Raw genomic sequence first — 10592 nt, forward strand, 5'->3', positions numbered from 1 at the left:
ACACGCGCACACACACACGCACAGACGTACGCACACACGCACACACGCACACACGCACACACGCACACACACCACACACACACCACACACCACACACACACACCACACACGCACACGCGCACGCTCACACGCACACACGTACGCACGCACGCACACATGCACACACGCACACACACACGCACACACACACGCACACCACACACACGCACACACACACACACACCACACACACACGCACACACACACACACACACACACACACACACACACACCACACACACACGCACACACACACGCACACGCACACGCGCACACACACACGCACACACACACACGCACACGCACACGCACACACCACACACACACGCACACGCACGCACGCACGCACGCACACACACACCACACACACGCACACACACACGCACACGCACACACCACACACACACGCACACACACACACGCACACACGCACGCACGCACACACGCATGCACGCACGCACACACACACCACACACACACACGCACACACGCACGCACACACACACACCACACACAAAGGATTATTCCCCACCTCCCCTCCTGGTCACCAGACAAGTGGACTTGAGGGGCAACATCATCCGACCAAGGCCTGCAGGGCTGCAGGGGGAGGGAGGGGCCACACGCCGAGCTGTGGAGTCATAGGAACGTGCCAGTGAGTGGGTGCCAGTGACCCTGAGAAGCTCCGTGGGGTGCATCCTCTGTAGGCCAGGGAAGGTTGGAGGGATGCTATTGCAGAAGTGGGCTCCCAGGCAGAAGTGAGGATGACAGGATCCTGGAATGTTAGAACCTAGCTATGGCACTTCTCCATCAGCCGCAAGGTAGGCACAAGCATGGCAATGAGTGACAAGTTGGAGGGGAGCCAGGAAGGCCTGTTCCCCTGAGAACTATGAGGTAGTTGACAGATACGGCACATCTAGGGCAAAACAGACAGGCAGCCAATGGGTGTTCCCAATAAAAGTCATGATCTTGGCCGGGTGCTGTGGCTCATGCCTATAATCCCAGCACTTTGGGAGGCTGAGGCAGAAGAACGGCTTGAGGTCAGGAATTCAAGACCAGCCTGGACAACAGAGTGAGACCCTGTCTCTACAGAATTGTAAAATAAAAATAAAATAAAATAAAATAAAATAAGTCATGATCTCTTGCCCATCATATGTGATGTAGAGGAAACACATTGTACTAGAAAAAGCTTTGGATTGAGATTCAGAGAATTCAAAGGTGAGAGATGGCAGATCCCTGACGACCTGGCTTTGAAATCTGGCTCTGCCACCTCATGGCTGGGCTATCTTGGGGCCAACACCGAGCCTCAGTTTCTTCCTTAGAATGCTGAGTGTCTTAGTCTGTTTTCTGTTGCTTATAATAGAACACCTGAAACTGGGTAGTTTATAAAGAAAAGGAATTATTTTTTCAGTAGTGGAAGCTGAGAAGTCCAAGGTTGATGGGCTGCATCTGGTGAGGGCCTTCTTGCTGGTGGGGACTCTTTGCAGAGTCCTGAGGGGTACAGGGCATCCCATGGCAAAGGGGCTGAGCGTGCTTATGTGCTAGCTCAGGTGTGCCTTATAAAGTCACCAGTCCTACTCCTATAACCAACTGATCCATTAATCCTTGGATGGATTAATCCATTTATTAGGGGAAGGCCCTCATGACTCAATCACCTCTTAGATGTCCCACATCTCAACACTGGCACATTGGGGATTAAATTTTGACAGAATTTTGAAAGGAAGAAATATCCAAACCATGGCACTGAGATAATGTTAACAGCCACTACCCCACCCTTCTTACATGGTGGTTGTGAGAAGCACATCTGGTCATCCATGAGACCACATCATGGACACTCCAGGACAAGGACAGACCCAGACCTGTCTTCCGACCCCACCAGTTGCTGCCGGCCTAATGCCTGCCAGAATCTAGATTCCAAATGTTACACGGCCTAGACAGTTCAAGGACTCACCTTCCCAGAGGCCAAAAGACCCTTTCACCTTTTTAACTTTTAAGCAAGGGCTACTGGTTGACAGGATCTGATCTCCCAGCACCATGGCCACAGCCCCACCCTGGCTGCAAGCTCTCGAGTTTTTTCTAAGTGAGAGCTGGGCTGACATCCTGGTTATTGGTTTTCTTTCCATGCAAATTCAGTTCTTGCCTCCCTCTATCCTTGAGGTACGTCTCAGAGAATTCTCCAGGGAAGAACACTTTTCTGCCAAGCACTAGTGCAAAATCTGGATTTCACCTAAGGTTTTATAGGGAAGGGCAGAGGACAGGACTCCCGCAGCCTACCCAGAGGATGCCCTCCAGCCTGCCTTGCTCTCTGGCGTCACCAGCAGGCGGGCCTCACTCTGCACTTCCCTCCTTGCCATGGTTCACTGCTTGTCCCTGTAACAGGGCTGTAGCCTCAGCCCTGCAAAATCCAAGCAGCAACACACCAGCCTTGGAGAAAACCCTGCTGGCCTCTGCTAAATCAGCAGCTTATTATTGCCAGTTACTTACTGGTGCTGAGTGTGTCCCCAAAGGTCTCATCGCCCACCCAATCCAGTTATCCTGCTCCCACCAGCTTCATAAATGATGTTCCTTAAGAAAAGATTGAGTAAATACCATTTTCTTCATCTTGGTCTGTTATGGGATCTTTAGGGTGTCACTTTTCCGGCCAGAAACCTCTGTGGCCAGTGGTACGTTTGCCTGAGTTCTTGTCCTGTGTCCAGGAAGAATGAGGTCTACAGACAAGTGGAAGGTAAACAAGATGAAGAGGAGTTTTATTAAGTGTTAGAACAGCTCAGAGGAGACCCACAGTGGGTAGCTCCTCTCTGTAGGCAGGTCGTCCTGTTGAGTGTTCAGTTCTCAGCAGAGAGGAGGCCTTGGAGTGGGCGGTTCCTCTCTGCGGCTGATCATCCTGTCATCTCCTGCTAACAGCAGAGAGGGAGCTCCTCTTTGCAGCTAGTCATCCATCCTTTCTGTCATCTCTCTGTTCTCTGTCCTGCTCTGGCTGAGCCTGGGGCTTTTCTGGGCCTCAGAACTGGGAAGTGCATGCCAATTGGTCCATAGGCAGCCATGGATGGGCCCAGGAGATAGCACCATGATTTCCCCCTCTGGTCCTCAGAACTTGCAGCCCAGCCCCCAGGCTTTGTGCCTGCCTTGGCCCGAAGATGGGGCTTCACTGGAGACCCTCCCCCTTCTGCCCAGGAGCCTGTCTGCCTCTCGTGGCCATTCATGGCCCCCAGGTTGCTGGCACCAAGGGGCACCTGCAGGCCGGTCCCCAGCTGCCCTCAACTCCCCTTCAACTTCTCCTCCGATGCTCCTCGGTGCCCAAAGTCCAAAAGGGGCTAAAGTGGCGGGGGCTGGCATGTCAGCACTGTCCCAAGTGTGTGCACACCTAGTTGGGCTGTGACAGTGCCTAGGCTCGGCCCCACCTCTGCTCTGAGATCAAAGTGGGTGCCAGGAGTGGGGAGAGGCCAGGCAGCAGGACCAGGAACCACTGAGCCTGCAAGGACAAGGGTACCTTCCCAGGCCCCCTCAAAAGTGCAGGGATGCCTAGGTCCGCAGCCCCTGTTAGGGTGGCTACAGCGTGCCTGGCGCAGGGGCGGGGTTGCTGCCTGCTCTGCGGAGAAGGAGGTCCAGATCTGCAGCCACAGTTTGGGTGGCTGCAGCCCCCTCTCAGGAGGGCAGGGCCCCTGCCTGCTCAGTGAAGCAGGAGGCCCAGGTCTGCAGCTGTGCTTTGGACAGAGTCTGCAGCAGCACCTGGGGAGCTCCCACTCCAGCTTGGAAGGGGTGGGACTCTCGCTTGTCCCCAGCTCCCGCTGCTTCCATGGAGTGTGCAACTCCAGCTCACTTCCCCGCTGCAGCTGGTGTGATGGCAGCAGCAGGCCGTCTGGCGCAGCCACTGCCATCAGTACTAATATAGGTAAAATGGATATGCAGCAAACTGGATACTTACCGCAGTAGGTTGAAGAGTACCCTGCCCTGCAAATTCATGTCCACCCAGATGTCAGAAGGCAACTTTAATTAGGAATAAGGTCTTTACAGGTGTAATTAAGGAAATAATCTTGAGATCAGATTATCTGAATGCAGAGTGGGCCCCAAATCTCATCACTGTTGTCCTTATGAGAGAAGAGGACACAGACACAGAGGGAAGGCCATGTGAAGACACAGCACAAGGCAGAGAATAGAGTGCTGTAGCCACGAGCCAAGAAGGGGCTGGGGCCACCCAAAGCTGGGAGAGGCAGGAAGGAGCCTCCCCACGCCTTCCAAGGGAGCACGGCCCAGCCCACAGCTGAGCTTTGGACTTCTGGTCTCCAGAGCTGTGAGACAGTGAGTTTCTGTCATTTTATGCCATCCAGCTTGTGGTTACAGTGGTCCTAAGAAATTAATACCCATGCACACACAACCAAATCCACAAGCAGAATGGACAAGGCCCACTCAGACATTGGCGAAAGCTCCGTTTTGGCCCTGACTGGTTTCCCTTCCTCTTCCCTGGTGTGGTTAACCTCACTGACTGGTCCTGGCTTCACGTCCAGCTGTTGGTGACACTCGCTGACCCACACTGTTTCCCAATGGACTAAGGATTTCTAGACTCTTTTCCATGGCTGTGAACATTTTCAGAGTTTGCAGTTCCTTGTCAGCTAAATGCAGATTGAACTCTGAGTCCCGGATCACACCTGGCGGGTGCTCTCTGCAGAGTCACCCACTCTCCGAGTGCCACCCAGGAAGCATTGGTCTCCAGAATGCTCTGCCTCTCTGCAAGATGAAAAGAATTTGAAAGACCTTCACGACATGAGTCAGAGATAGAAGGATGTCCAAGCATCGTCACTCTTGAGTCCTCCCAGTTACTCAGCACCAGTCACACCACGACCACATCCTGGGTTGCTGGACCCAGCTTCCCCTCCCCTCCTATGGCCATCCCACTCCCTCCTCCACTCCTGTCCCCACCTCTCCATCCCTTACCCCAGCAGCCTGGAGCCAGATTTGCTGTGAAACTGTTTCTTTCTGTATGTGGCCACTAAAAGCACTTAAAAATTTTGTTGATTTTTTAAAATTGGGTGATTTTTCATTGTAAGTTACATGCAGTATTCCATTTCTCATCCCTGAGGAGGGATTAGAATGTCCGGACTGAACACTTGCATGACATTAGACTAGCTCATCATTGGTGCTGTGGATGAGGCTAGCTCACCCTCAGTGTATGGAAAAGGCTAGCTTACTTTTGGAGCTGTGGATGAAGCTAGTCACTGTTGGAGCCACTGATGAGGCTAGCTCACTGTTGGTGCTGGTGCTGTGGATGAGGCTAGCTCACCATCAATGTGTAAATGAGGTTAGCCCACTGTTGGAGCTACAGATGAGGCTAGCTCACTGTAGAAGCTATGGATGAGGCTAGTTCACCATTGTGTGTGGATGAGGCTAGCTCACCCCTGGAGGGCAGGTCAGGGGTGAGGGCAGGTCATCATTGTGTGTGGAGAACGAAGCTAGTTCACCTGTGGAAGCTGTGGATGAGGCAGGGCTGGCCATTGTGTGGGATGAGGCTAGGCTCACCTGGAGCTTGGGTTAAAAAGGGCAGGTCATCATTGTGTGTGAATAAAGGCTCGTTCACTGTGAAGCTGGTGGACTGAGGGGCTAGCTGGCGCATTGTGTGTGGGTGAGGCTAGCTCAGCGCCCTGGAGCTTTGGTTGAGCGGCAGGTCATGCATTGTGTCGTGGAGACAAGCTAGTTCCCTGTGGAAGGCTGTGAATGAGGCTAGGCTGGGCTGTGTGTGGATGAGGCTAGCTGCACCGCCTGCACTGGTCGGCCTGAGGGCTGGCCGTTCTGAAGGGGCAGATTCTCCCCCTGGAAACCACCTGCAGGGGAGGGAGCACTATCTCCCGGGTGGTTTCCTGGCAGGGATGGCACTGCTCTGCATCCAGCCTGGCTCTGCACCAGCATGGCTCACTGCCTTTCTTTCCTCTGAGGTCACCCCCACAGCTGAAAACCTGTGGCTACTTTTCCTGCCATGGAAGACAGTGCTGTTTAGGACAGACTTGCATTCTTTTGTTCCCAACTGACTCGGTGTTCAAACAATACAATAAAAAAAGTATCTTCCTTAAAAAGAAAAAATTCAAACTCAAAACCCAGCCCTAAATTCTCACCACGGAAACTATACTGGATTTTTTGGCTCCTGAAGATCCCAAAGACCCACCTTAAGCATGGCATCCCTTCCTGGCATGTCCAGGCCTCTGGTGTCTGCAGGCATCTGGAGGGTTCGCTGGAAGTGGTGGCCTTTGGGATGCAGTTGAATTGCCTGGGTTGTGAAGATCTCTTTACTGGAGCTACTGGGGTGCCCTGTCTGTCTGGGGGTGCTGCAAGATGGGATCTTAATAGCCCCATGCTGTAGGCTACCAACTGTCCTTCCAGCCTGTGTCTGAGGCCAGCATTTCAGAATCTGCCTTGGTCCCTGGGCCCCAAATGTCCACAGCCTGGAAGAGCAGAGGGGACTCTTTTCCTCAGGCATTGCAGGCTTGGTGCACCCTTGGTCCCTGAGGCCACCATGTAAGCAGACACCCTCACTGACACCCCCGGACTCTGGAAGGAGGCCTCCGATAAACCCCTATGGGGCTGTCTTTGAACTTCAGGGCAGCTGGAGCAAAATGACTTCCTGGGAAGCCCGCTGGCCTCAGACGCAGAAATCTGGAGTCTGAGTGGGCTTTCTCTGGCTTTGGAAAAGTTCATTAACCTCTGGCCCTCAGTTAGTCCATCTGAGATGGGGCAAGGCCCAGGGTTAACCTTCAGGAGAGCCTACAGCTCCAGATTGAGCTGTCCCCTGCTTACAGTTAAAAAACATTGATGAAAATTTACCAAAACACAAAAACCGGCCAACTACACTAAAACTTGGTAGAAGGCCAATTGCTAAAGTATGGGACAGATACTGACTCTTCCATCAACAGAATGTGCTGAGCCGTCATCCTGAGCTGCGCACACTGCAGGCGGCATACTGAGCTGGAGCACAGAGGAGCAGCTCCCACTCACCCCACTGGCTGCTCACTCTGGGAGGCCCCCAGCTGCCCAGTGCAGACCTTCCATCCTCCCCCAGTCCATCAAGGGACCACCAAAGCCTGGACCCTCCTGGATTGAGCAAAGGAGCTGGGCTTTTCCCTCCTGGAGCATCACATGACTTTAGGAAGGGCTGTGAGGCGAGCGCCTGGAGGGACAGCTTCCTTTGCAGAAGAATCTCAGCCTCTCCATGACCCCTGGGGAGACACCAAAGGCCCCAGCTTGGAAGCGGGCAAGGTCTCACCTCCCGGACACCAGACCAGGGCTCTGCCGCCAGCCCTTGCTCTGGTCTATACCGTGGAGCTTCACACAGCGGGACCCGCCCCAGCAGAACGAAGGCAGCCCCAGAAAGAAAGGGCGAGGGCACCATTTAAATTCCTCCCTGGACAACAAAGATCACAAACAAAGTTGTGTGAACTGGGCAGGGCAGGGAGGCTCCATCAGTGTTTGCTGAGTGAATGAATGCAGGAAAAGAAACTTAAATCCTGAGAGGGAAGAACAAACCTGAGAAACTGTCTCAGATGAGCAAGAGAACAGAGATTAAAATGACAAGAAAACCGTTTGCTCAAATAACAGGAAATAAAGATCCAAATTAAAAATAAGAATCGATAAATAAGACACCAGACTCAATGAACCTTCTTAACATCATTGGATAGTACTTTCATAATTCCCAAGGCTTTGTTAATTTCTTTCTTGATTGTTCCTTTATTGCTAATTTTTTCTTTTAATGAGTTTTGGTGAAATATGTTGCTATAAAATCTATTTTTTGGACTTGATTAAAGCTTCTCTTCTTTTCCTGTGGTATGGGAATTTTTTTGGTAAGCATTCTATGAATGCTTAAAAAATTTAGGGCACGGAGTTGGTTTTTTTTTTTTTTTTTTTTTTGAGACGAAGTCTGGCTCTGTCGCCCAGGCTGGAGTGCAGTGGCCAGATCTCAGCTCACTGCAAACTCCGCCTCCCAGGTTCACCCCATTCTCCTGCCTCAGCCTCCCGAGTAGCTGGGATTACAGGCGCCCGCCACCTCGCCCGGCTAGTTTTTTGTATTTTTTAGTAGAGACGGGGTTTCACTGTGTTAGCCAGGATGGTCTCGATCTCCTGACCTCGTGATCCACCCGTCTCGGCCTCCCAAAGTGCTGGGATTATAGGCTTGAGCCACCGCGCCCGGCCATGGCACGGAGTTAAATATCTGTTAATCAAGCATAATGCTGAGTATAATTTATTGAGAGTTTATTTCGTGCCAGGAAGATGATGTTCACACCCATTTGTCCAACACACATTTGAGCACCTGCGTTGTGCCAGGCATACAGCAGTGAATCAGAAGGCTGAGATTCTATGCCTTTCTGAAGCTGCTATTCAATAGGGCTCTTCTTACGAATCTTCTCAGTTAACTCCATGAACTTAACACCTGTGGGACAGAGACTTAGGTTAAGAAACTTGTCCAGTGACACATCAAATCAGGGCAAACATGGATTTAAAACCAGGCCTTCTGTCTGGTTTTAAATGCCCATGTGCTGAACCACTGCTTCATACGGCTTTCCTCAACCCGAACAACGTACCTCTGGAAATAAGTGCACCCTTTCTTACTCCTGATCTGCCCGCGCGGTCAGAAGATCTGTGTTAAAGTTTGTCATAAAAATTGAGTTTCTATTTGCTCTCGCATTTCTAAGTGTGTTTGATTTATACAAGGCTCATACAAAAAAGTGTGTAACAGGTAGTGTTTCCATTAAAGATTCTTATTACCAATATAGGTTTCCCTTGGACCCATCTAATGATTTTTAACTGTGACTTTCATTTAATTTTCTATAGTTTTCCAAATTCATGTTTCCTTGTTTTGTCTGATATGTCTTAGTCCTTCCTTGATGTATTTTTAATCCATTTTATTGAGTTATAATTTGCATGCAATGAATTTAACCGATTTTAGGGATACAATTAAAGGAGTATAGCCTTGGGCATAATCAAGATACAGAACAATTTCATGATTCCAGAAAGTTCTTTCATCCTCCTTTGCAGCAAATCCTGTTCCACTCAGCCCTGGCAGCGATTGATCTTCTCCCTGGTGCTGTAGTTTTGCCTCTTCTAGAGTTTTAAGAATGAAATCATGCACTGTTTCCTCTCTTGCATCAGACGCCTCTATTCACTTTATGCTTGTGAGATTCATGCATGATGTTCCGCGTAGCCATAATTGCTTCTTTCTTGTTTCTGAACAGCATTCTATTGTACGAATACAGCACAATTTGTTAATCTGTTCCTATGTCAGTGGACATTTTGGTTGCTTCCAACTCTCGGCTGTTAGAAATAAAGCTGCTATAAACGTTCACATAAATATCTTTTTGTGCATAAAAGTGAAGTTGCCAGATCATTTGGAAAATAAGCAACTGCCAAGCTGTGGTTCCAAGTGGGTTGTAGCACTCTGCGTTTCCACCAGCAACACAGGAGGGGAGAGTTGCTCCACTGTCTCACCCACGCTCGGTATTGTCTGTCTGCTTAATTCCAGTCTCTCTAGTGAGTATACTGCGGAATCCCACTGTGGTTTTAGTTTGCATTTCGCTAATGACTGATGATGTTGGGAGCCTTTTCATGTGCTTATTAACTATTCATATACCTTCTTAAGTAAAATGCGCATTAAATCTTTTCCCCATTTATTTAATTACAATGTTTGTCTTCTTATGATATTGACTTGTAAGAGTCCCATATAGTTTGGATGTAAGTCCTTAATCAGATAGATGTGAAAATATTTTCTTGAAGAATGCATCATCCATCTTAAAGTTATAAACAGTGCCTTTCAAGGAACAAAACTTTTTAGTTTTCATAAAGTCTAATCTATCAATTTTTTCTGGCCTACTTTATTTATGTCCTAAATAAGAAATTTTTGCCTAATCACCTGTTTCTCCTATGTTTTCTTATAGGAAATGTTGGGCTTTTAGCTGTCATATTTAGGTTTACAGTTCAAGTTAATTTTTGTACTTGGTGTGAGGTAAGGGTAGAGGTTCTTTTCTTTTACACAGATATACCCATGGTTCCAGCACTATTGCTGAAAGGCTGTCCTTCCTTTCAGTGAATTATCTTGGTACCTCTGTTAAAATCTAGTGACTATATATGCTTGAGTGTTTTTCTGGGCTCTGTTCTGTTCAATATATCTACACAGCTATCCTTATGCCAATGCTGCAAAGCCTTGATATCTGTAGTTTTATACAAAGCCTTGAAATCAGGTAGCATATGTCTTCCAACTTTGTTCTTTTTACCTAAAAAATAAATGTATAAATGTTTAGACTATTGCCAGTCCTTTGCATTTCTCGATAAATACAAAATCAGCTTGCTGAATTCTACAAAACAGAAAGCTGCTAGAATTTTTCTTAGGATTGCATTAAATATGGATCAGTTTGAGGATAATTGACATCTTTTTTTTTTCAACTATTATGACAAAACCCATGATAACCACTATTTTTTTTATTTTTTATTATTTTTATTTTTTTATTTTTACTTTTTTATTATACTTTAAGTTCTAGGGTACATGTGCATAATGTGCAGGTTTGTTACATATGTATACTTGT

This window comes from Rhinopithecus bieti, unplaced genomic scaffold (assembly GCF_001698545.2).
Source record: "Rhinopithecus bieti isolate Rb0 unplaced genomic scaffold, ASM169854v2 scaffold_7884, whole genome shotgun sequence".
NCBI classification, from domain to species: Eukaryota; Metazoa; Chordata; class Mammalia; order Primates; family Cercopithecidae; genus Rhinopithecus; species Rhinopithecus bieti.